At 40.4% G+C, this 24969-nt stretch overlaps 1 long non-coding RNA gene across 3 annotated transcripts in view; it reads left to right on the top strand.

Annotated features, from left to right (window-relative positions):
* The window catches only part of LOC102546726 (uncharacterized), a 246060-nt gene that overhangs the window by 183233 nt on the left and 37858 nt on the right, over positions 1 to 24969 (top strand). For 2 of the 3 annotated variants that reach the window (XR_015670592.1, XR_015670591.1), the window contains exon 6: positions 16902 to 17029. This is a non-coding gene — a long non-coding RNA (uncharacterized LOC102546726). Of the gene's footprint in view, positions 1 to 16901; positions 17030 to 20257; positions 21508 to 24969 lie in introns of those variants that run through there. The other variant, XR_015670586.1, reaches the window with a different exon arrangement.

Below are 24969 nucleotides of genomic sequence, written 5' to 3'. Positions count from 1 at the left end.
TTGGCCCCCAACTTCACCCCAACTCTGTCTCTTAACGCCTATTTTGATCAATCAGACAGATTATTATTAGCTTTGTTAGGAAGAACTAGGCAGTGAGGAGAGGCCCCTTCTGGCCATCCTCAGATTCCTGTCTGAGCAAATACAAGATGAAAACTCCCATGACTCTAATGTTCAAGGTCATCCTTTTTCTGTTGGATGTGTTGCAGATGTGTTTGCAATTGGCAAGTGTTCGTCCTCACAGGAATGTGACACCTTTTATTTTAGAAAGCCCAGTCTCTGTGTAAAAGATGGAAGGCTTACTTTTGAACATAAGTGATGAAGAAATCGGTTATTTGGAGCGCAAACTTCCAGAGGGTCAGAGTCTATGACCATCATGGCAGAGAGAGCAAACAGGCAGGCAGTTGTCAAGGTGCTCGAACAGCAGCTGAGAGCTTATATCTTGATCCACAAGCACAAGGCAAAGAGTGGTCACCGGTAAAGGCATGATGGGTTTTTGAGACCTCAAAGCCTACCCCTAGTCACATACCTCCTCCAACAAGGCCATACCTCCTGATCCTTCCCTAACCCTAGTCACATACCTCCTCCAACAAGGCCATACCTCCTGATCCTTCCCAAATAGTTCTGCAAACTGTGGATCAAAACTCCAAATATTTGAACCTTTAGAGGCCATTTGTGTTGAAAGCACCATAGACATTTATTATTGTGTCTAAGTTGTATATGTGTACATGGACAGAGACACATACAAAGAGTACTGGATATCTGTAAGTAAATCAGAGTCACTGTGTGTAGCAAGTCTCTTGAGGACTTACACATTCATTTGTGGCCATTGATGAAAAATAAAGCTTACCCTGAAGTAAGAGGCATAATTGATGGTTTGAAATTTCAGATACAAGAACCGACCTTCTAATCATCTATGGGCATAGAACAGACAGAGACATCAGGCTCTGCTTTTTTTCCTCTTAGTCATGTTCTATACCAGCACACTGGGGACTCATGCCTTCCTGTATGTGAGGAGTAAGTGTTCCTCACAGAGGAAACTTCCAGCGATGATTTTATTATCAGAATGTGTGCTAGTGTTAGAGAACTCAACTGTGATTATGGGGATGACTTTGTAGACAAATTAGAAATATTATACAGCAGTATTAGAGTAAGAGACCCTTTGAGTGGTAAACAGGCCTAATAGAATTCCTCCATTAGCAGAAAGTTGGCACAGACCTTGTCTTTCCACAACTTTCTTGCTTATTGCAATAAAGGGAGTGTAAAATCACATGCAAGCAAATTAATTTTAGAAAGCACTTAGCAGCTGACTCTAAAGAGCCTGTGTTACCACTGGAAAGCTGCACCTAGTGTAATATGATGACTACAGAGTGAATTTGATCCCTACATCTCGATTCCAGATTGGAATGCAAACTATATTATGCAAGTCCATTTTCTATTATACTTGGTCTATAGAATTGTCCAGAATGAGCAGAATGTATTCTGCATCTTCTGTACATTTTATTCTTCCATGAAATAATCACATAGGTTACTATTGTTTTACCTGAGAAGAAAGTGAATTGGTGGTCTATTAAGGTTCTTCTGGCTATAGTGGGGGAGTGGGGCCATGGTTTATATGAAGAATTGAATAATATATGAAGTCTTGTGGTAGACAAGTGATTGACATTTCTTTACCATTTTCCACTGTGAATTAAAACCAAAATGGCTTAGTCATAATATCACAATTTCCCATTTGCTTCATTTATGATCCTGTTATTCAGCAGCATGCTACCAAAGTCATATCTTCTTTTTTTTTACATTGTATCCAATGAACTTTATTTAAAGTTGATGAGTGTTAATCCCATCAACAAAGTGCTTTCATACAGTCTGTAGATAACCAATTGTTAGCTCCTCCAGGGCCATTTCTACCTTGATAATGGACAAAACTTCATAACCTGTAAGCCATCCCCAATTAAATGTTGTCTTTTTAAAGAGTTTTTGGTCATGGTCTCTCTAATTAAGACACTTGTGCTATGCATAATAAACACCGGAGTTCTGGTCATAGCTGTATAGGTGAGGCTTCATCAGAGCATGCACGACCTACCTGACCCCAGCTTTCTCTATGCCTTTGTCTTTGTCTTTTTTTCATTTCCTCACCACTTGTAATCCGGGTTCCAGGACAAAGTGAGTTGGATGCAGCAACCTGTTTCAGTTTCTACCTCCAGATTCCTGTCTTTACTTCCTGCCTTGATTTCCTCCAATAGGGTGGTTTGGTCAGTGTTTTAGCACAGCAACACAAAGCAAACTAGAACATGAATCGATACCAGAGAGCAGGCTGTAACTATCCTGAGCATTGTTTTAGGGGGAGGATTGTGCAAGTGTTTGAAGCTTTGGGCTAGTAAAAAAAACCATTTAGTGTTCAGAACTTAATAGGTGATACACATTGTTCATTTTGGTCAGTGTTATCACAATAACAAAAGACAAACCAGAACACCATCATGCAAACCTTGGATACAAACGACGGGTTACCTCTATCATAACCTAAGTCTTGTGTGATTATGTTTTTCTTGATAACAGAATTGTTTGGGACTCAAAGGTCAGTCCATCTTACTTGAAATCCATCAGACTGGGCTGTGTGTCTCTTGTACCACTGATTTTTATTTGTGCTCACTCAGAGGAAAAAGATTGAACTTTCATGCTCTATGTATTTATTGCTGAGCTACAAACCATCTGAAAACTTACTGGTGTAAAATACAACATTTATGTTACTCTTGAGTATTTAGCTGGTGAAAGATTCAGTATAGATGGGTAGTTTTTTTCTACTTCATCTGTAATCATCTAGGCCTACTCTTGGCTGGAGCCAAGATGAACTATGCTCACAGACTTGTTCAAACTGCACCCAAACTGTAACTGGGATGAGTACTGAAAAACCTGCTTTAAAGATTAAAGACGGGGCTGGAGAGATGGCTCAGTGGTTAAGAGCCCCTGACTGCTCTTCCAGAGGTCATGAGTTCAATTCCCAGCAACCACATGGTGGCTCACAACCATCTGTAAAGAGATCCGATGCCCTCTTCTGGTGTGTCTGAAGACAGCTACAGTGTGCTTACATATAATAAATAAATAAATCTTTAAAAAAAAAGATTAAAGACAAGATGTGCCGAAAACGTTCTGAGCATCCTACTGATTACTCTGAAACAAAAGTGTTTTATTCCACATCCCTGCTAATAACTTTTTCCTATATACTTAAAAATTGACACAAATTTTCCTACAAACTTCCTTTCTTTTCACCAAAGTGCATTCCACATCTTTCTAAAATGTATTCTTGTGATGGACTGTGGACTAAACAAAGGTACGTTGATGATCCATAGATTTCTATTCTCTCCAGGTATGCGTGCCAACAAATTATTATTTTTATTCTCTAAGCTGTTTAAGTTTCTAGATGAGATCACCTCCAACTCCATTTCCAGTGTGTGATAATGACAGAAAATTCTTCTACCAGCCTCAGAGGATTCCTAGATGTCAGGGATCTGATGTGGCAGTGTGAGTACAAGGTCATGGTCACAAAGAATCGAATCTATATCAGGTGATTGTGTGTAACAAAAAAATTAAGCAGAGCACGTTTCTTTAACATAAAGTTTTGTCATCTTTAGCCAGTTCCCTGCTAATTCAGAAGACACTGGAATATAGTTTTTGCTTCTTAATATTACTATGTCCATTAGTCATCAAAAGTGTTTGGATGGGAGTTGGCAATTCTCACCTCTCAGAGACAATGAGTGATGCAAGAGTGAAATGTGTCCCAGAAGAAATTCATCCTGGCAGAAATTATTTCTGATAGATGCTGGCCATAATTAAAAAAGATTTCCCCTATAAGTCGACCTTCAAAGTCCTGAATCAGGGTCTAACTGGCATACTGTTTCCAAAACTAGCACCTAGCACTCTTGAGAATCTAGTACTTTTTAGAAATCATGCAGAAGGGGAAGACACTGCTGCTTTCCGGGCTTAGTTCTCTATTATGTGGTCTAGCAAAGCCCATGAACCTGCATTTTAACAGTGCAGTTGGCCTGATAAGCACAGTTTGAGAACTAGGGATTCAGAAGAGGAAGTTAAGGACCTGTGGTGTGGAGCCTTTTCTAATCTCTGAGAGATTCTCTAAATCTAAAACATCTTTCGGTCACCACATGGCAAAGAAGTTTCTGTTCATCTAGACATTAGTTAGGCATTTTTCTTAGCCACATTCTATCACATATTAGGCCAAAGTGTAGAAGGTCAGCACTGAGTGCTGTCAAGTTCAAAACAGGTTCTAAAACTGAGTGTGTGTCACGAGAGAGTAATTGGAAGTACTTCTCACAAATAAACAACCAGAGAATTTGGTTAGTTCTGCCAATTTGGTTAGAAAACAGTCAGAAAATTGTCCCAAATATCACAGAATTGGAAATCACTATAAACAAAATTACATTATTCCTGAGGCCTCAAAAACAAGCTTTATTCTGGTTTAGACACTGGACAAGATTCTCATGAAGACTTCAGTATTTTCAGGAAACTCATAAAGGGTCTCTCTGATTAATTTCTGAGTGACAGACCTGACACCTGGCAATTTTTTTCAGGATTCAAATCTTTTCCAGCTCACTGGGCTTAAAGAATGGGCCTGGTGAGCAGTGCTATAGGCCTAGCTTGGAATACTTGAGGATTGATCACATATTTGCTACTGAATCTTGCTGTTCTTGGTTTAGTATTGCTTGATGATTCAACTGTTTCATAATCGGGGAATCCTTTTTAATACTTTATTGCACATTTATTTATTTATTTATTTATTTATTTATTTATTTATTTATTTATTTATTTAGTATGTGTGCATGTGTGTCTGAATGCATGTGACAGGATTCCTGTGGAGATCAGAAGACATCTTGCAGGAATTGATTCTCTTCTCCTACCACATGGATCCCAGGGATAGAATGGAAGTTGTCAGGCTTGTTAGCAAGCATTTTTACCCCTGAGCTATGTTGGCAGCCCAGAATTGTATTTTCTACTTTCCATTGTTAACCCATTTGCATAAGCTCTTTCTGTGCATATACTTTATAATGGTGCTTTGCTAAATAGCACATTGCCCTTCAGTGTTCTTTTTCATTAGCAAACAAAAATTGCTTCTGTTCAATTTTTGATGCTTAAGTAAAATTATTAAAGAAAACTAACTTCTGAGAGGATACCCAACAGATATCAAATAACTATGATAAATATCTTCATTATTTCCAAAATATACATACTAAGTATATTTGGAATTTATCAAAATAACAATTAAGAGTTCTAGCTTAATTTGTAAGAACAATTAAGTGGTTTAAAAAAATAGGTGGAACTCAAGTTAGTTAAAATTGTGGCACCGTCCCATGGGCAGTGGTTATGGACTGAATTGTATTGAGGAAGCATGTGACCAGCACCCATTTCTTTCTTTAGTGACTGTGTATGCAATGTGACCAGCTGCTTGACAAGCCTGTTGCCATGACCTTCTTGCCATGATGGGCTGTACCTTTAGACCATGAGCCAAATTAAGCCTTGAACTCTTTACATTTTGCTTTTGGTCAAGTATTTTTGTTACATCAGAGAAAAATGTAACTAATCCACAGACTTAGATTAAATTTTAAAATAGCAGAGAAGATGAGGAAATATATAGTGAACACTAAGAATTTAAACTTCTCCTTTCTAAGAAGGATTGGTCTTCCTTCTTCTTGAGCTTCATATAATCTGTGAATTTTTTCTTAAGTATTCTAAGCTTTTGGGCTAACATCCACTTATCAGTGAGTGCATACCATGTGTGTTCTTGTGATTGTGTTATCTCCCTCAGGATGATATTTTCTAGTTCCACCTATTTCCCTAAGAATTTCATGAAGTCATAGTTTTTTAATGGTGGAGTAGTACTCCACTGTGGAGATGTACCACATTTTCTGTATCCATTCCTCTGTTCTTCAACAGAGGGTTCTTTCCAGCTTCTCACTATTATAAATAAGGCTGCTATGAAATAGTGGAGCATGTGTCCTTGTTATATGTCGGAGCACCTTTTGGGTGTATGCTAAACCACCAACCAATGAATACACATGGAGGGACACATGTCTCCAGCTGCATATGTAGCAGAGGATGGCATTGTCCAGCATCAATAGGAGGAAAATCCCTTGGTCCTGTGAAGGCTCATTTCCCCAATGAAAGGAAATGCCAGGCGTTGAGGTGGAAATGGGTGGGTGGAAGTGGGAGCATCCTCATAGAAGCAGGGGGGGAGGGGGTATGGGAGAGGGGGGAAAGGGTATGACATGTAAAATGTAAATACACAAAGTATCCAAAAAATAAAATAAAATAAAAGAATTTAAACTTAAATATTTAAACATAACAATACACATAATCATAAATGAACAGTCTTCACATCACAATTAGATATCAGAGAGTATGAAAATAAAGTACAAAGGAAATCACATATTACCTATTTTAACGAAATTTACTTTAAATTTGAAAATTTAATAATTTTATAGGGAGAATTGTGAGGAAAGATGTACAGTGTTATGCTAGTCAAAAGGAAGTAGAATGGTTATGCTAGAATCCAAATTATATCTCAAACAAAGACTTTCAGAAATTAAAAAAGTCATTATACAGTGATTAAATGGTTAGCTCATCAAGAGGATATACATTTAGTAAATTTATTAACATATTTTCATACTACAGAAGACAAGCTGATAGTATTAGAAAGAGAGACAAATCCATTATTACTGTTTTACATTTCAATACTTTCCTCTAGTAAATAGTAAGATGATAAGATAAAAATATATTAGCCTATAAAAGGCTTAATATGATTAGGTAATATCAAATATGTTGTGTGCCTCCCAAAAGAATGTGTTGCTAATTTTGAGTGGAATGTCCTATACTCATTAACTTGATATGTTGTCTTTATAGACTTATTTAATTTATGACTGGAAATATGGCAAATCACACTTTAACAATTCTAGAGGGATTCAAAGTTCACAGCATAAACTATTTTGCCATGAGAGGATTAAATCAGGGAGCAGTGATGGAAGGAGACTCTAAATACACAAAGGGGCTTTACCTAAAACTCAACCTCTGAGTCTCATTCTTACAAAAGAAATCAGAAAGTGGTTTGAACTGATGTAAGAGGGAGCTTGCTAAGCACAAAGTAAGCCAAGGAAGCAAACAGTACTGGTTAGACAGAAATCAGCGAAATAGAAGGGAAAGCTGGTAGGAATTGAGGCAACCTTTCCATGTTCTTTTTTCAGGAGGGAAGAAGTTGACTGTCTTGGCTCTTGGTTTACCTCAGGAAAGCCTACTCCTCTTCAGAACTCAGTTTCCTTCCCTTCTTCTCTTCTTCCTCCTCCTCCTCCCTCTTCCTCCTCTTTTTCTTCTTCCTCCCCCTCTTCTTCTTCTTCTTCTCCTTCCTCCTCTTCCTCTTTTTCTTCTTCCCCCTCCTCCTCTTCTTCTTCTCCTTCCTCCTCCTCCTCCTCCTCTTCTCCTTCTTCCTCTTCCTCCTCCTCTTCTTTTCTAAAAGGTAAAGTGTGCATACCAATGAACTATCTTTGTTCTAATTCTTTGTTTTTATTGAGTTTCCTGCCCAACTGTGCCTCCTCTTTCCCCTGGGCCCTCAAGCTATTTCACTCTATCTACCCAGGGGTTCCCTTCTATATTAATTTGCCCTCCCCTTTCAACATTTCATCCTCCTCCCTCATGGTTGACAATCTGTTTTATGACCATGCCATATCTGCCATGTATGTATATGTCAAGATGTATATCATTTATGCCTATCAAAAATTATACCTATATTCTACATATGAGATTTTGTCTTTTTGAATTCATCTGACTTGTCTTTCCTTAGTGATTGGGACCTACTTTCTTTAAACTGTTTTTGGCTCAAATTCCCTGACTTCTTTCATATGTATTCTGGAAAACTACCCAACAAAAAACAGAAGGGAAAAAAAAGAAGGAATTGAAACACATAGCATAGCTATGTGTCAATAATTGTAGAAGAAAATGGACACAATACATTATCACCTGTGTGTTTTCATTCATACAAAGTATATGGAAACAGACCAATCTTCCCTGTCAAGGCAAATCATCTGTTTCTTAAGAAAATTGGGAGGATAGAGAACAGAACATGGATTACAGAATCTCACCCATAACTCCTTGGGGTCTATGTGAACATAAGCATTGTACCTTTGGAAGGCTCTTAGAAAACTCTGGCGTGCCTTCTGCCTGCAATAGAGCCTCTACATCCAAGGTTCAGGGAAGGTCAGACAAGGCAGGTCAGAAAGATTCTAAGACCAGGACTCCTGCTCCTGGATAATGTCTTTTAGACACCACATGACTTCTCAAAATTTGGTTGCCTAAACAAGACCAGTGTATTGACAGGCCCTGTCAATACACTAAAGTGGAGAAAAGAAGTTTCATAAGGCCCCACCCTGACATTTTCTGTTGGCAGTCAGTGACTGCTGAGAAAATGAGAATCAATATTTTCCAGGATCAAGGCCCTCTGTTATCCAATCTCAAGTGGTCAGTCCTAGACACATGTAAGGAGGGGTCACGCTAAATGGCTCAGTGAGGGACAGAGAGGGAGAGGGAGAGGGAGAGGGAAAGGGAGAGGGAGAGGGAGAGGGAGAATGATTATAGGAAAGGTCATGAACCTGAAGGGGCACAGGAGAAGCTGGAGAGAGAGGGGGCTGTAGAAATGATGTAGATACATAATACATGTATTCATGTATTAAATTCTCAAAATGATTTAACTAAAGAAAGCTGCTATTTCTTATAAAAGACAATGTAAGCATATTTTTAGGGTATACTGTGGAATGTGAGTTGATACTGTATGCATCATGCTTCATGAATTTACTGTTTTAGAAGCACAGTTAAGAGAATAGCAAGATACATGGCTAAGGATGACATAATTCACATCAAGTTTGATCATCATGTAGGAGTGGAGAAAAGAATAAACTTCGGGTTGTTGAACTTGCTTTTGGTCTATACTGTTTCTTTCCTTGGCTTTCTTTGTGTTCAGCAAACTCCCACTATCTTTTCATGAAGAAGGGAGCTCTCCCATGCTTTCATATTCATGAGGAAACCAGATGCTATTTCCCCATGGCCAGCATCTACTTGACAATCTCTGGTTGCTGCTTGTTCTTCCCATGGTTCTTCCCACTCATGGGCGTAGTCTCACCCCGTGGGTGGGGCATAGCAATAATAGAGAGCAAGGACTGACCAAAGACTGATATAGTAGGCTTAGGAGTAGCCTCAAATTTTGCTCAACAAACATTTATTTGTTACCTATTATTCATATTTGTTCCCTTTAATGTATCCTGATCTTGTCTTGGTCTTGGCTAGAGCAGTCCCAGTGGAGACACTGCTTGAGGTGAGGTGATAGGGATGTGGGTGGAGAGAAAGAGAAGGAAGCCAATAGAAATGATTCTGTGGAAGTTCAATATGCTGCGTGTGTGTGTGTGTGTGTGTGTGTGTGTGTGTGTGTGTGTGTGTGGCAGTTGCACATAAAAGACAGTCCTCTATCCTTATACTTAGGCTAAGATAAATTTAATAAATAGATTCCCATAATTGACTTGAGACTCAAGAACTCTTAGAACGTGATCCTGTGAAAGATGTGGGAGAAAAAGAGATACCTACTCTCAGTAAACTGGGAGACATCAGCAAGTTTGTGGGTGGTCTGAAGCGACTTGTGTACTTTCGTTTTTTATCCATTTCTATTTCTAGTGGGGCCTATTTTCCCCTAATGTATTTCTTCAGTGAATGTCACACTTACCTAAACAGAAACAACAAAATTTGTATTTTAATTTAACTTTAATAAAAAAAAAGTCTTAGGAAATACTTGAAATGTTAATCCAGAAAGTATATGTCATGGCGACTGTTTACTCTTTTCTCCACTCAGCCAGCCAAGGCTGGCAGGCTTTTGTTAAACAGCATTTGTTATGTAACCAATGGTTTATTGATGGACATTTAAATTGTTTCCAACTTTTTATTATTACAAACAAACTACAGATGACATGTGTGTGTACACAGTGTTTGCTTGTTTCCGCTTTTACAGTAAACTTGCCGGTTCAAGGACTATAAATATTTTAATTTGTATAGGTGTTGTTAGAGTTTGGTTTTGTGTTGGATAGCTGTACATTTGGGATTATATCTTGGTCTTGGCTATAGGAGTCTCATTGGAGACACAGTTTGAGGCCAGTAATAGGAATGTGGTCAGGAGATTAAGAGAAAAAAGCCAATAGAAACAAGTCTGTAGAAGTTCGAAGGTGACAGCGGGGGTGGGGGGTGGAGGGTGGGGGGTAATGATTGTGTCACAGGTCAAGTTCTCCTCAGTTCCCCACCCTCTTAAAAGTGTTGATTTGAGGAGGTGAGCTCCCCGCATGGAAATCTTCCTCTCAGAGCTTCTCTTCCAGTCAATTTGACTGCAAATATCTGTTGTTCTCAATTCTATATGGAAATGCTTTCAATAAGAAAATAGAGACTCTTTTTCAAAGGTTAAGGCAGTTTGTTGCTATTAGGCCTTTTCTACAGGGATGTGAAAAGAAATCCTTTAGATAAAGGTAGATGCTTTATACTGTCCACTTTCTGTTGAGATAACAACCTTTAACACACTGGGTACTTTGCGGAAAGAAAGAGAGTATGTATTGACTTAACCTGCAGTTTGACAGGCTGAAAGTCCAACATCAGGTGACACCATTTCTTTAGATATTGGGGATGCCCCTCTGGCTATGTCATAACCCAACAAATGACATCATGGCTGGAACAGATGAGGGAGAGAGATTCCTGAATGAAAGGCAGGAAGCCAGAGATGGAGAAATTCAAGAAGTAGGCTTCCTCTCTTGTAACAACTCAATTCTCCTAGGAATTAACCATTAGTCAAGATCTTAGGAGAAGTGCCTTTATTTCTTCTGAGGGCAGCTCCCAATAACCTGAACACCTTCCCCTAGACTCCACCTCTTGAAGTTTCTTCTACCTCAGCAGCACCACACTGAGGTCATGGTGCCAGGGGTAAGTCTACATCCAAATTAACCACAACCTTTCCTTCCACAGCATACATCGCCTGGGAAGAAGGAAAGGTGCCATGAAGGACACATCTGTGGAGGAGCACAGATATACATTTTTTATAAAGACAAAGAGCAATTGAATATTCACTCTAGGGTTAAAACATGGAAATGCAATATGTGACAATAGTAACAAAAGGCAGAGGGAGGGAGAAAACCTTTAAAGGTAACAAGTTTTGAGTTGCTGTTTTCAGTCGCACAGTAACCATTAAAAACAATATGAAAATATAGCTAAAAAAGCAAGGAAATGTAAGAGATAATAAAAGTGTGTGCTTAATTCAAATGAAGAAGGAAACAGAAGAGTAAAAGATGAAAGAAAATATGCAAAGAGAAAATGAAAAGCAATCTGGCTGAAGTGGTCTTGGTTGTAACACTAATCACATTTGATGTAAATGGAATAAACAGTCAAAAGAGTATGACAATGGGTCAGCACACACACACACACACACACATTGTAATTGTAATACATAAGAAAGAGAAGAACATTTTTACTGTGCAAATAAGTTAATGGGGCTGGAGAGAGAGCTCGGTGATTAAGAGTACTTGCTGTTCTAGAAGACCTGAGTTCAGTTCAAGGCATCCACATTAGATAGTTCACAGCCACCTGTAACTCCATTTCTATTGGATCCATCACCTTCTTCAGTGCAGCTACTTAAGGTACCCAGATTCACAATACTCCAATATTCCTCCACTATCTCCAGATTTCCAGAGAGAGTTGACTTGGTTCTCCTCTCCTCTCCTCTCCTCTCCTCTCCTCTCCTCTCCTCTCCTCTCCTCTCCTCTCCTCTCCTCTCCTCTCCTCTCCTCTCCCCTCCCCTCCCCTCCCCTCCCCTCCCCTCCCCTCCTCCTCCTCTCTCTCTCTCTCTCTCTCTCTCTCTCTCTCTCTCTCTCTCTCTCTCTCTCTCTCTCTCTCTCTCTCTAGCAGAATGTTATACATGTCCAAAGTTTTTACAATTTGTGGCTCAACCTTTCTCTTTGGTGCGATCTACCACGTAAGGCCGGAAGCTCTGTCCCAGAGGCCCTTGCCAGCTAGTTTTGCTGGTACCACACTCAGAGGCTATGTGCCAATTTAGGGTTATTGACAGCTGAACCTGACACCTTAACCTTGGCTCTGATAATTGACAAGGAACCCAGGAGTGGAATTTGGTTTCAGGAGCTGCAGTCCTGCCTGTGATGTGAGAGGCCAGATTTGTGCACAATGTCCCTGGTGACTCATCCCTTTGTACTATGCTGGTTGGATCTTGTTTTACTTAGAATCACTTTGCGCCTTCCTGGTAGAGTCTATTGCTTCCAACTGAACCATATGATATGTCTAAGGTTCTCTTATCCAAGCTCTGTGGCCTGTCTTCATTGAAGCAACAAACCTTTTACATTTCAATAACTTCCCCCCTGGTAAAACACAGTCCTTCAGAAGAGCCAGTGTCCAAAGAGTGCAGAATCACACTGTTCTGTGGTCTATGCAGGCTTTCCTGAGCCTGTTCAGGGGATGAACAGGAGCTGGGCAGCATTGTTCTGGCCTTGGCACAAATCTTCCCTGTAATGTGATAATCACAACAGGCCAGTGCTGAGGTGGAGACCAGCGTGCAACCCTCAGGAATCAACTTCTGAACTCCTGACTTTTCCTTCACTGCCTGAAATTATATTGTTTAAAATGGTAGAAACCCTATTATAAATTGTTCTTCAGTTAAGGGGTTTGGCTCATGTATGGATCACTGTGGTTTGAAAAGAAAAAAAGGGGTGTGTTGGGGGAGCAAGAACATCTTAGTTTAGCCAAGAAATAAAATCTAACCAAGGTAAGGAGGAAGTGGGCCAAGAAAAGGGCTGGGAGCACAGGGAGAGGATTCATTTTCTGTGTGCTGTTTAAGACTGTGTAGTAGTCTATCACTTGTTGCTAAGATAATTTCTAGAAGCTTCCTTATGCTTTCTCTCCTCTGGAGAATAGGACATTAAGAACATGCCTTTTGCAACAGTTAACACCATATAGCCTTTGGAATCTTAGATTTCCCTTGGTTTTCTGACATGGACCCCAAATCTCATAGGAGGGAGATGGAGGGAGGGAACAGGGTGGGAAAGGGGATAAGGAGAGAAATGGGGGAGTGGTTCAGGATCAGGTATGGGGAGGGACAGGAGAAATAAATGGCCAGATGGCCATGACAGTGAATGGAATCTGCAACTGCCATGCGTGGGGAGGTGGTGGGCATCTCAAGAACGTGCTAGAGACCTGGGATAGGGGAGGTGCCAAAGAATCAATGAGGTGACCTGAGTTGTGACTTACGGCATTGGGGATATGGAACCTGAAGCGTCTACCTCCAGTAACCAGACAAGAACCCCAGTGGAGTAATAGGGACATTAACCTACCCACAAAACTTTCAACCCAAAATTTATCTGGTCTGCAAGAAACAAAAGGGAGGGGAGATGGAACAGAGACTGAGGGAATGGCTAACCATTAACCAGTCCAATAGAGACCCATCCCATGGATAAGCACCAAATCCCTGACAGTATAATGATACTCTGTTATGCTCGCAGACAGGAGTATGCTGTCCCCTGAGAGGTTTCACTCAGCAGCTGACTCAGACAGATGCAAAGACCCACAGCCAAACAACGGATGGAGCTTGGGGATTTTTATGGAAGAGTTGGGGAAATGATTGCAGGTCCCAAAGGGGATAGGAAGTCCACAGGAAGAGCAACAGAGTCAAGTAACCTGGACCATTGGGGCTCTCAGAGACTGAAATGCCAACCAAAGAGCATACAAGGGTTGGACCTGCCTCCCCCCCACACACATATGTAGCAGATGTGCAGCTTGGTCTTCATGTGGGTTCTGAAGAACTGGAGCTGGGGCTACCCCAAAAGCTATTGCCTATACATGGGACATGTTCTTCTAGCTGGACTGTCTCGTCTGGCCTCCGTGGGAAAGGATGTGTATAGCCCCACAGAGACTTGATGTACCAGGATGGGGGATACCCAGGGAACTCCACCCTCTCAGAAGAGAAGGAGATGGGGTGAGCATAGAGATTGTAGAGGGTGACTGGGTGGCGGGGGGCAGCCATCTGGATATAAAGCGAATAATAGTAACGAACTTTTGTTTGTGATGTGGTCCTTTTTCCATCATTGGTGGTTTAGTGGGCAAGCAAAGATTAACTCAGCATAATGTTGTACTTTTATTCTAAATCATATTGATCTTCCATTTAGGTATGTGTGCAACCTCTTAAATCAATCACACAGTCTTCCCTACATGGTTTTTCTCCCCACTTTTCTAATTCTTCCAGCATCTGGTTGTGCACCAGGTAAAAGAGTTCAGTCTCTGCCTGGAGTTTATTAGTTGACAGCAAATGCTCTTCTTGCCCCAAGCCTTGCCACTGAGTATGCTGGCTTCCGTTTACCATTTGCAGCAGGCAAAGCTTACTCATCTTGCCTGTAGAGCCTTAGCCACCTTATTATGGCCGGCTAGGCATTCCGTGACTCTCATCCATGCATTAAAAACACCTTTTGCTTCCATTTCTCCCACATTATATGGTTTAGGCAGATTTCGCCTTTTCTAACTCAGTGAGTGAGCCCTGTAGGGCTTGGGGTCAGTTCGGGAATAAAGTCTAGGGCCTTTGTTTTAAATACATGTTACATATTTTGTAGCTTGCATGGAGGCTTCTTCGTAGCCCAAGTGGCAGCCTCTCTTAGGGACCAGAGTAGGTGGTCAGGCAAGAGATAGTTGGTCTCCATTTCCTCCCATGGCTGGCCCCCATGAAGACAAACAGGAAATTAGAAGAGTCATTAATCACTGTTGCTCTTTGTAGGAAAGAGATTAAGGAAGGGTGATCTACATTGTCTTCCTTTTCTTTATAATAGCAAGCCTTACACAAGGGTTGCTGGGGGTATGGCCTTTGTCATAGAATTGATTACCCTCCATGAAATACCGAAGTGGAACAGAGGGCCTGGATAAGTCTTATCCTTCCACTGAGCCTGATTTCCAAAGCCTGGTTTCTTTGTTCCAAAGTGGGATACCAGATGCCTCCTGTTGTGTGGCATTAGTTTTCGCAGTTGGACCTCCATAATAAGGGATGGCAGTAGAATATTTAGACAGAGAGACAGAAATCGTGATTGGTTTAATAGTTGCTAATGTATTCAGATGATCTCGGGAGGCTACAGCAGCCCTCTTTGTAGCCCTGGGAGAAGGGATGGGTGTTCCTGGAATTGTGCCATGTGTGACAGTGATCTGCTCAAGCTGGTAAATACCTGTCAATCTAGGGCCAAGTTATAGATGAAAGAAAGGAATGTCAGAAGGTAGAAGTTACTTGGAATGAGTTGGGAATCAAATTCTGAGCAATGTCTTGTCTTCATTGGAGTGTTCCTGTCTTAGTTAGGGTTTTATTGTTGTGAACAGACATCATGACCAGCGCAAGTTTTATAAAGGACAACATTTAATTGGGGCTAGCTTATAGGTTCAGAGGTTCAGTCCATTATCATTAAGGCAGGAACATGGCAGCGTCCAGGCAGGCATGGTGCAGGAGAAGCTGAGAGCTCTACATCTTCATCCGAAAGAAGTCAGGAACAGACTGAACATCCTAGGCAGCTAGGAGGAGGGTCTCCAAGCCCACCCCACAGTGACACACTTCTTCCAACAAGGCCACACCTTCTAATAGTGCCACTCCCTGGGCCAAGCATATGCAAACCATCCTAGTTCCCTTCAAGTAAGAGGTTCCATGGCAAACACGGCACACTTGCCTGGCTCTCTGACCTCTGTCACAGAGCGTGTCTTTGCATGGTGTCCATAACCACACATACCCAATGCTCATCTCACATGGCCTGTGTTCACAGAGTGAAAGTCTCCTCCCTCTTATGCATGGAGTGGCAGCTATTCAGTGTTCCAGGCTTCCTCTCGTAGTTTCCCATGAGAGTATTAAAATTTTTGTTAAAATAAAAAGCATGATGAATCATGTGCTTTGAAGAGTTGAATTATGCCAACAAAACCATTATTTTTACAAATACACAATCATCTACACGCTACTTGTTTCTTCTTCTTTATTTAAAAGGGCTCCATCACATGAGTTCTCTGAGTCCTGGTTTCCATGTTAAACCACAAGTGGGCTTAATTGATTATTTATATCATCCAACACATTCCTTTTAATGTAGCCATAATGACAGATACTCAACCTATTTCTCACTTGATAAATACTAATTTTTCCCACTAGAATGATTTAAAACACTTTTCAAATACATCTCTTTTTACAGATTAGTATTATTTCTATGGAATAAATTTATGAAAGAGAAATGGCGTAGCCTATAGTATATCTTCACTTTCTGAGATATTGCCAGATTGTTTTCTAACCAAGACTCACAGTTCCCACTTACAGGAGTAATATATTCAAAATTGTCTTGTTTCTCTGCCAAAAGTATCTATTGTGACTCTTATTTGACAGTCCAAGGGATATACATTATGTTATTGTTGCTTCAACTGGATTGAACACTTTCTGATAGGCGGCTTTCTGCCGGCTGTGTTTACTCTTACGGTGCCTGTGCAGTCCCTGTCCTTATTGTTGCTCATTTATAATAGTTCTTTATATCAAAAGCTTATTAACCCCTTCTCTGTCAAACATATTGTAAAGATTTTCTTTAGTGTGATCACTTTTCGAAACACATTTTAAATTTTTAGGTATTTAAATATACCTACACTTTCTTTTGCATGTCTGGGTTTTGAGTTTGTTAAGGCCGTCTCCCTTGCTGATGGGATTGTATGCAAGGCACTTTAAAAAGATTTATTACTTTTTAAATTTTTGGTTCATAAATCTTTAATTCATACAGAACTCATTTTTACATGGAGTAAGAATTAAAGGGCCAACTTAATATTTTCTTCAACAGATAATCAGTTATTCAAGGTCAGTTTAAGAACCAAGTCATCTTTCCTTTCAACCACCACCACCACAACATCCACACAGAGGAATTCTCTGCCTTCAGGGAGCTGGGGCCATGTGAGTCACAGTCTCTAGGTAAGCATCATCTCAATGTATGTGCATGTGTGCATGTGAGTGTGCAAGCATGGGTATGTGAGCATGCTTAAGTAAGGAATGCAATCATGTATGTGCATGCATGCTCTGTGTGTACATGTGTATATATATATATATATATATATATATATATATATATATATATATATATACTCCTTCATTACCCTTCAAGGTCTAGGGAGAAATGTAGGAAAGAGTGTCTGCTGTAATTTATATTAATTCCAATGTGGAAGGAGAATGACAGAGGTAGACAGAGGTAGAAAATGAAGAAGACAATAGTTAGAAAGAAAGGAAAAGACTGTTGAGCAAAAGCTGGTAGGGGAAAAATTGTCTGTCATTTTCAAAAAACCAGAAAAAAACCAAACCCTAATCCACTTAGTTTTTGTGACCCCAGCTCTGTAGAAGATGACAGCATAGATGTTGACAGTGGGTATGTTTTCAACATCATGGTCACTGACAAATGAATCCCATGTTGTGGTGGGTAAGACCCATGGGAAAGTGGCTGAGACCTGTGCCCCTGGAAAGGAGATTGAGCTAGGAATCTAGAAAGGAATATAGTTAGTAAGCGCTGGCCTCTGAGAGAAGAGCCATCTTTTGCTTCGAAATGAGCAACCATTCTAAATTACTAACGTCAGCGCTGGACATTGTTTTGGAAGCTAAAATGGCTGATGGGCCCAACTCATCATTGCACATTTGTGTTGCTTTATGAAAATTACTAAGAGCACAAAGAGGAGACTGTTTCGGGGAAGAGCCTGGAACATTCCCCTTGTGTGCAGGGATCCTTCTGGAATCCGAGGTTTTCATTTACTGCAGGTCTCCCACGGGCCTCTCCCTCTGTCCGCTCTTTCTCATGGCCATGGTTAGTATACTATGCTAAGAGTACTGAATTACATAATTGGTTATTCCTGGTTGGGATAGATATATTTTAACTTTCTTTTGGAAAGGAGTGGTAAAAAAAAAACAAAACCAAAAACTCAAAACCACCACCACCAATGTAGTTATTTGGAAGCCTAATTGTTTACCTTTCTTTTAAGTCCCCCCCCCCATTCCTGATGCTGTTTCAGTCTTTGTTTCTCTTGTTTAGTTACTTAATTATATTCTAGCCTTACCCTCCCCCTTTGTCGTATTGCCAAGGAGAACATAGCATAACAAGTTTTCACATACTGCATACATTTTGTGTTAAGTAAGTAACATGAATTTTGTACTTGAAGTTAAATTAGGATATTGAGGGTAATTTGTAGAAGTGGATGGAGACACACTTCAAACAGTTATCATCTCCTTTTCTTTTTGCAACATATATTAGGATATGATAGTTGTGGTATGTGGCTTATATATAATTCTCTTTGAAGGAAGATGGATAAAGTCAGTTAAATATCTTAATAACAATTGTTTTTATTTTAAAAATATTTCTTTTAACTTTTGAAATTATACTGACATCATTTCTTTCTTCCCTTTTCTCCTTTCCTTACCTCCTTCCAAACCCACCCATATATTCCCCTTCAAAGTCATGCCCTCTTTTCATTAATTGTTGTGACATACTTACAGGTATATACACATACATTTCTTAACACGTAAGTACACCTTGCTCACACTGTACAATGTGACTTGTAGGTATGGTTCCAGGCTGACTACTTGGGATTGCATAGCCAACTGATGGACTCTTCCTTAGGGAAGACTGTTTCCCTAGTTCTTGACATTCCTTAGTTGCCTATAATTCTTCATACAGGGCTGAGGACTCCTGGGTTTGACACAATAATCTTAAGGGTAGAGTAGTGGCATGTATATCTTGTTAGTAACGCACACTTCTATAGTTGGACTTAAGACTTGTTCAACAAGAGGGAAACCAGGCCCAGTACTAGAAACATTCAACTACCTGGGGCTACTGAAATCATAAATCTTGCAGGGAAATCTCCAAGTGCCACTCAACTAAATCCGAACAATCCTAAATGTTTGTTCTTATATCTTCAGATAAGTGTAGTTCTCACTCCTCATCGATGAAGCTTCTCTTTACAACAGACAGGGAGCAGGGCAGAAAAACCATATTCGATCAAAATACAGACTTGTGGAGGCCAGTCCCAGTGGCTATGTCTACAGAAAACATATTTCTAAGGCTTAGGAAACATTGTGGAAGAGGGGGCAGAAAGGTTGTAAGTACCAGAGGACCAGGGAGTTTTCAGTAAGATTGTGTCCCCAGGAATGTCAGAAGCTACACCTATAAATTCTCACCAACGTGACCTCCTAAGCATGAGATGAGCAAGGACAACAATAATAGAAATAATAATTATTTTTGAATGTTTAAATTAATCATCAGAAAGATTTACATGGCCTAGACTCTGGGATTGTTCATTTGAAAAACATATGTCAGGGACATGGTATGGGTTGACAGTTTTAAAGGTTAGTCATTCAAATTTTGATTAGAACTTTTGTGGTCCTCCAAACAACAACAAATGGTGCTCCATGCCTTTTTGGCCATTTTTTCCCCAACAGGAGATTGATCACCAAGGCCTCTTAATTGGTTGTCAGTGCGCAACACCTAATTCTTTTCTATTTTGAAGACGGAGGGGGGTGGGGGGGACAGAAGAGAGCGCAGCTCGACAATGTGACATTGTTAGAAGTTATCTGGTAGACGCAGCTTTGATTTCACATCTGTGGACTTGTTACTGAAAGAAAAGCCTCTCTGCCCACCCCCTCACCGTCATCCTAATGTGGTCTCAATTCAAGATAAAAAGAAAGTCCTAAAATTTAAGATTATTTAGTATCAAAGGGAGATAACAAAAACCACATTTTCATCAAAAGTATAAGCTTATGCTTTCTTCTTAAAATTAAACACATTTGGAGAGCCGCCCTCCTAAGTTCTCACACAGAAGCTCAGAAACAGCAAAGGCCATTGTTGTTTATCTAGAGGCAGTCATAATTAAGCACTGTGAGAATCTGATCTTGTCATTTTAACTCAAAAGGAAGACAAAAGAAAACTACTATCTTTTCAAAGCATTAAAAATAAAAATAGAGAATTTGAATTGATTTTGAGACTGAGTAGAGTATGGTGATGGCGGTCAGGAGAGGAACTGTGACCTAGACACATACTTCTAAGACCGTTATTCAAGGGTTGTTATTTACTACCTCGCTCCCTTTTTGATGGCCCATCCTTTAAATTTGTTTGAGTACACTGTTCCCTAAATTAATTTTTGGTCTCAACTCAAAATTTTCCAGAGATTCAACTTTTGAGGAAAACTGGTGCAGACTACATGGAAAGGTGAATGGCTGAAAAGGAGACAGAGGCAACAGGTTGGAAAAAGGAAGCTTGCACAGGCTTCCAGGTGGCTCTGGGACGCCAGAAGAGAGCAGGAGAGTCATTATGTGCACATTTCAATAGTTGCTAGACAGTCACTTCCACACCAGTGCCTCCAAATGGATCCCTTACCCTGGAGTAAAGATTCTTGCAAGCAGCAGAGGTGACACAGTCTGAAAAGGCAAGCAGACAGCAAAGACGCTCACCCATAGTATTACAAGAGTCAAATCAAGGGCTCATTCGTACACACCCACAGAGACAGAAGGCCTTGAGAATATGAAGTGGGTGATGCCCTCAGACTCAGCTGGCCCTTTAGGATTTAGACCCTGGGTGAAAGACAAGGGGAGATGGTACACTATGCTGTCAGAACTCCAAGTAGAAATTTTCAACAGACTAGTGATAAACTGATATTATTTTGTGTACCATTGATAAGTGGTTATTAGCCCAAATGCTTGAATTACCCTAGATGCACAGAACACATGAAACTCAAGAAGGATGACCAAAATGCAAATGCTTCACTCCTTCTTTAAAAGGGGAACAAGAATACACTTGGGAGGGAATAGGGAGGCAAAGTTTAGAACAGAGGCAGAAGGAACACCCATTCAGAGCCTGCCCCACATGTGGCCCATACATATACAGCCACCAAACTAGATAAGATGGATGAAGCAAAGAAGTGCAGGCAGACAGGAACCGGATGTAGATCTCTCCTGAGAGACACAGACAGAATACAGCAAATACATAGGCGAATGCCAGCAGCAAACCACTGAACTGAGAACAGGACCCCTGTTGAAGGAATCAGAGAAAGGACTGGAAGAGCTTGAAGGGGCTCGAGACCCCATATGAACAACAATGCCAAGCAACCAGAGCTTCCAGGGACTAAGCCACTACCCAAAGACTATATACATGGACTGACCCTGGGCTCCAACCTCATAGGTAGCAATGAATAGCCTAGTAAGAGTGCCAGTGGAAGGGGAAGCCCTTGGTCCTGCCAAGACTGAACCCCCAGTGAACCTGATTGTTGGGGGGAGGGTGGTAATGGGGGGAGGATGGGGAGGGAAAGCCCATATAGAAGGGGAGGGGGAGGGGTTAGGGGGATGTTGGCACAGAAACCAGGAAGGGGAATAATAATCGAAATGTAAATAAGAAATACTCACGTTAATAAAGATAAAAAAAAAAGTTGAGAGTCGCATGAACTGCATTTGGGGAAACAAAGAGACCAGGAAAATGAGGGTAAGTTCACAATGTTGGTGGTTCCTTATTCTGACAATAACATAGTTGACCTTGGTGGTTGTTTGAAAACAGAATCCACACCAGCTGAATGGCACTGACTTTGAAATTGTTCCTATGCCTTCAACCCTGTGCCCTTGGAAACCTGACTTCATAGAAGTGCCAGTGTTTCCTTCCCTTTCACTTTCCTTCAACTCTTGCTTGTTTGTCAGGGCTGAGTGATCCTTGCTCACTCAGAAACTAAGCACCATCTTTATAAATATCCTCACTAGTATATAGGATGTATAGATTTCAAAATGTTATCATTGCCTCTGTGTCTCCATGAATCAAGGGTTTGCTCATTCCTCAATATTTTAAATTTCTTTTTAATTAGTGTCCCATTATTAACTTGTAGCTGCTTTCTCTTAAGTAATATGAATTTTGAGTATATCATTTTTCTTCATTTTATTTATGCTCCTTCAGATTTTTTAACCTCTGAAATGTTTTCTTCTGCCAGTCATTTATCATCTTCTATGATCTTGAGATATTTTTCTCCATTATTTTGCTTGACCTTTCCTCCTTTCTCTTAAAGAGAGTTTAAGTCTCCTTTCTCAGCTGCTAGGGATTAAAAAGGTGGTATGCTCCATTTCCTAAATAAGGATTTAAAAAGCAGCTTCAGTAGACAGTGCCTACCTGCTAACTGATAAGGTTAGAAAGAAAGTTGGGAAGAGGGTTAACTTCATTATTAGCTGTCTGCTGGTGTTCCTGTGACTTTCTTCTTCAGAGCCAGGTCTCCCTGTGTATAATCCAGGCTAGCCTCGAAGGCTCAGCCTTCCTGTGTACTGGAATTAGGTGAATCTGTTACCATATCTTCTAAAACATAACAATTTTGAAGATTCATCACTTTGAAAATTCATACACAAAGTATGTATGGTAAAGTCTAATGGGCCAAAGTAGCTTCCTAAATGTCCACAGTGCCAAACCAGGCAAGATACCATGCAGCTCATGGAAACCAGAGAGTGGTGAGAGAGGGTTATTTAAGGGTGGAAGGGGAGTCGGGCAAAGTGGAACCAAGAGGAAGCTGTCTGGAAGGATACAGCTGCTAGCACTTTGCTCAATGTCTAAGACAAGTAACAGCAAAGATAATCTTCTGAAGGCTCTCCACCTGCCTGCAGGGTTGTGGGGGCTAGAAGTCTGCAGGGGGAGGAAGAGTGACAGAAAGAGGGGGAAGGGGAGAGGAGGGAAGAAGGGTAGTGGGAAGGGGAGGGCAGAGGGAAAGGGGAGAAGGGGGAGGAGGAAGGGGTAGAGCAGGAGACACACACACACAGAGAAGAGAGAGAGAGAGAGAGAGAGAGAGAGAGAGAGAGAGAGAGAGAGACATATCAAAGTGTTATAAGAGAATTGAGACGAAAAGACATAATACATATCTGAAAAAAACTGCATCTACAAGTGAATTAAAATCAATATTAAAATTGGTGGTCTGAAAGAAGAGCATAAACAAAAGACAACTTAGGCCAGACAAATGTCAGGAAACGATTAGTAATTGAAAGATCATTTCAGAAATGACCATTTCTACTCTGAGCAAAGAATACATAAACACAAGAACTAACCCCTGGGAATAAATAGGCAAAAAATATGAGAAGAAAATAAGGATTGAAGAATAAGATGAGAAAAAAGTATCTGACATGTGTATCATGTGGGATCTGTGGATGGAAAACCCCAAAGGTGGCAGGATAACTTGATGGGTGAAGGTGCTTGCTGGTGAGCCTGACACCCAAGGTGGTCCCTGGAATCCTCCAGATGCTGGGAGAAGAGAATTGACTCTATCAGGTTGTCTTCTGACTTCTGCATATGCACTGTGGCATGCCTACACATGTACACACACACACACACACACACACACACACACACACACACAAACACACACAAAGTAGTTATTTTACAATGATTTAAGAAAATGTTCTTGAAATTACAGACAAGTGAAAAAACATACATCGTAAGAACTTGATATTTGTATATGAAATACAGCACAGAAATAGATCATCTAAATATGTACTGAATAGTACATTATATAATTACTGGAAATGAAGGGGAAAACCCCTAAAATTTAGACAAAAAGACCGAGCCATTTGAAGGTGATCCAGACAGACCAAAGGAAGAGGCTAACACTTGTTTGCAGTGTTCATAGTGGGGAGGAAACAAAAAACAGCCAGTAAAAGGCAAGAGAGTTTCTATAACATGGTTATATGACCACAAAGGGTGTATTACAAGCATACAAGAAGATAATAGGACAAAGTTCCAGCCAAACAATTGCTGAAAATAATAAAGGGGGATGGGTGGGTAAAGGATTTTCAGGCTGGTGAACAGAGCAGTAACTATGAGTGTCTTCTGTGTTGTCAAACAGGCTGTGTACAACTCCATTATTGACGATGGAATTTTCTTACCATAATTCAACAACATTGAACATTACTGATATAACCTGACCAGCATTCTAGCACATGGAATCTGTGGAATTAAATCTTACATTCTTAATATAAACAAACACACAAAACAAAGCCAACAAGTGCAAGAGTTAACGCTGGAAATAAATCATTAAAAACTCATTTTGAGAAATGAAATAAAAATAAATAAAAATAAAAAGGCAGAGCACGAGGAAGAAATTAACCAAAAAGTATATAAATTGAGGTAGAAACATAACAAACATTACAAAATCAAAATTTGTGGTTTTGAAATAAAAAGAGATGAAAGTGGAGTCAGGCTGGTTTCAATAAGTGTCTTCCAAGCCCACATACAGGAGCTTGTTTTCAGCTTGTTAGGAGACAACTGTAACATAATCCTAAGTCTAACCGAAAACCTAACCCTAACCCTAACCCTAACCCTAACCCTAACACTAACACTAACACTAACCCTAACATAAACCTAACCCTAACACTAACCCCTCAACCCTAACACTAAACCTAACACTAACCCTAACCCTAACCGTAACCCTCTAACCCTAATTGTAACCCTAAACCTAGCCCTAACCCTAACCCTACCCAAACACTAACCCTAACCCTAACCCTAACACTAACACTAACCCTAACCCTAACCCTAACACTAACCCTAGCCCTAACCCTAACCCTAACCCTAACACTAACCCCTCAACCCTAACACTAAACCTAACACTAACCCTAACCCTAACCGTAACCCTCTAACCCTAATTGTAACCCTAAACCTAGCCCTAACCCTAACCCTAACCCTAACCCTAAACCTATACCGAACCCTAAACCTAACCATAACCCTAAGTCTAACCATAACCCCAACGCTAACCCTAACCCTAAAACTAAAAATAACACTAACCCTAACACTAACCCTAACCCTAACCCTAACCCTAAGTCTAACCCTAACACTAACCCTAACCCCTCAAACCTAACACTAAACCTATCGC

The sequence above is a fragment of the Rattus norvegicus genome, chromosome 2 (genome assembly GCF_021556685.1).
Source record: "Rattus norvegicus strain SHRSP/BbbUtx chromosome 2, alternate assembly SHRSP_T2T, whole genome shotgun sequence".
In the NCBI taxonomy this organism is placed as follows: Eukaryota; Metazoa; Chordata; class Mammalia; order Rodentia; family Muridae; genus Rattus; species Rattus norvegicus.
This window is presented reverse-complemented; position numbering and strand designations above follow the sequence as displayed.